The following is a 2657-nucleotide window of genomic DNA, read 5'->3' as shown; positions in this document are numbered from 1 at the left end:
GAATGTAAAGTGGTATTATATAAAGAGCATTGTAAAGGGAGGTGGCCATAGTATGAAAAATATTGCAATGCAAGTAAGTTACATGCAATCAAACTGAATAATATGTAATTAAATAACATAGCAAAAGTAAATAACCATAATTTAAATGATATTGAAGTGTGCCACAATATAAATAATGTTGAAAAAGTAAGTACTCATAATGGAAAAATATACAGATAATAAAAATAAAGATAGTAGGGAGAGTGCTAAATACTGCCTGGAGATCAAGGTATTCAGAGGGATTGTGAAAGGTCGGAACCAGAGCTACTTACCGGTTAAGATGAACTGGACAGGGGACGAGCTGAAAAGAGACAAACTGGAATGGTAGTTAGTGCTCCAACAGACAGTAGTTGACCAATCACTATTGGGATTGTGTTTGATTAACTAGGGATGACCCAAAATTAGCGGAACAAGTGTTAAGTGTTGCTTAAGAAAAACTGATTTCCTCAATGTGATTACCGGAGAGTTGAAGGCTGGGACAGGTTTGAGACGTTACACAAGCTAGTGTTGGAGCTAAATCCTGCTCCATTCTAAGGGTTCAGTCAATTAGTAGTCAAAGTCTCAGATGTTGATGTGTGAATCCTTTTTATTACCTGAGACAAATACAGAGTCAAGCTCTCCCCCAACTTTGTCTGGCTATTTGGCTCTTGGACCCCTAGTCTTATCCACAATGGGATCTCTAGACCACAGTGATGTGTCTGTGTGCTTATTCGTTATCTTTCAGTTGGAGTGTGACTGAGAGTTTATGACCCTCAGTTTAGGACTTGCAGAGCAAAAGAGCAGTGGACGTAAAAGTGGGACTGAAACCAGATTCAGGAAGCATTCCTAACAATCAATTTTACTTCCGACACATTTAGGAAAGGCTGGTTTATCATGGAATGTACCAGAACATCTTATGTTATAGAACAGAGTAATGCAAAACAACTTAATGCAACAAACAACAAACAACAAACTATATGCTTATAACAACAAACTTAATGCATGACCAACACGTCATTTATCTTGAAACAATGCTTTTGCCTTTTAGCTTAAATGTATAATGCAAATCCCACACAATGTTTAAGCACATATAACATTTTAAATACCAACAATAGTAGTCCAATGCATTAGATACTATAGGTTTGGGGAGCTCAACTGCAGGGATACTGACCTGCTTAACCACCTCAAGATCTAAAAACTCTCACCAGGAAGAGGGATAATAAGTCACTAAGGGCTAAAAGTTCATGAGACTGACCTTGGGTGGAAATTGTGGTATGTAGCTTGGTGCGAGGGCGAGGAGACAGGAGAATAGAAGTTGGACTTGCTAGAATACTCCTCCCATGTAGCGAGTCCTCCTGTTTAATGGATGGCTAGGGGAAGCTGCGAGGAGGTGACTAGAACATCAACAATACAGGCAACACTGATTGGAGATCCGACGTTGGGCTTCATCTGGGTTCAACGGGTGACGACCCAATTGCATGGGTTCGACCTTTGGCCCCCTCTCTCTGCTACTCATAGTTACCACCGCCTCCATTGGCAGGCTAGGCTGATGCTGTCATTTCTCCAGTTGATTGTCTATACAAATAGCTAAAGCTATCAGTTGATCCAGTGAGGCAGGCTCAGGGTAAAAAACCAAGTCATCTTTGAGTAATACATTTAGTCCTTTACTGAAGACAGCCTGTAGAGACTGACCTGTTCCAGCCACTCTCCACTGCCAGTGTGCCAAACTCGATGGAATACTCAAGTAGGCTTTTCCGTTAATGGAATGATCTAAAACATTCTTGAGTTTGTTGCAAAAAGAAGCATAGGTGACGAGGCTAGCTTCTCCCAAACGGCTGAAGTCCATTTCAAAGCTTCTCACTGTAGCAACCTGATGACATGAACAATTTTGGCTTGATCAGAAGAGTAGGAACAAGGCTGTATTTTAAAAAAACAGACTGCACTGTCCAAAATTGCAATCATACCTTTTGGGGGTAGGATCCATTGGTTTCTGTTCTGAAGTAGCAACAACTGGCTGACAACTGGTTTGGCTGCGGGCTTAGGAGGGGAGGCAGCAAGGGTGTTGTTGAGCTGAACCTGGTGGAGAGCACCTTGAGCTCCTCCAAAACTTCCTGGAGAATATTTCCCTCCTGGCCCAGAACCAAGCCCTGATTAGATAACTCATCCCAACTGAACGTAAGTCTGATGGGTTCATACTGGCCGAATAGTACTGTCAGGATTTGTGGCTAGAACCCAAAAGCAGACAGAAACACAGCTTGACAGTGTTGTAAAATTATGCTGTTTCTCCTTTAAAAGAACTTAAGAAACTTGTGTAAACCGGTTGAAATGAGAGAAACAAGGTTAAAACATCAAAAAAAGCTCAAGAGAGGCTGAAAAGGATGTTTCCTGCATGGAGATGTGTGTTTTACATTCTACTGTTAAGAAACTAGTGTAAACCTGTTGAAAAAGAGAAACAAGGTTAAAACGTCACAAAAAGCTCAGAAGAGGCCGAAACGCACGTTTCCTAGATAGAGATGTGTGTTTTACAGCTACTGTTAAGAAACGTCTCGGGTTACGTATGTAATCCTTGTTCCCCGAGATAGGTTACGACACTATGGGAACGCCTTTAGGCATGACAGGGCTGAATGCGAATGAAAACT

At 41.3% G+C, this 2657-nt stretch overlaps 1 protein-coding gene across 1 annotated transcript in view; it reads right to left on the bottom strand.

The window, feature by feature from the left end:
• Positions 1-2657, bottom strand: part of mdn1 (midasin AAA ATPase 1) — a 1030807-nt gene that overhangs the window by 497018 nt on the left and 531132 nt on the right. The window lies entirely within an intron of this gene.

Source organism: Etheostoma spectabile, chromosome 18, assembly GCF_008692095.1.
Source record: "Etheostoma spectabile isolate EspeVRDwgs_2016 chromosome 18, UIUC_Espe_1.0, whole genome shotgun sequence".
NCBI classification, from domain to species: Eukaryota; Metazoa; Chordata; class Actinopteri; order Perciformes; family Percidae; genus Etheostoma; species Etheostoma spectabile.
This window is presented reverse-complemented; position numbering and strand designations above follow the sequence as displayed.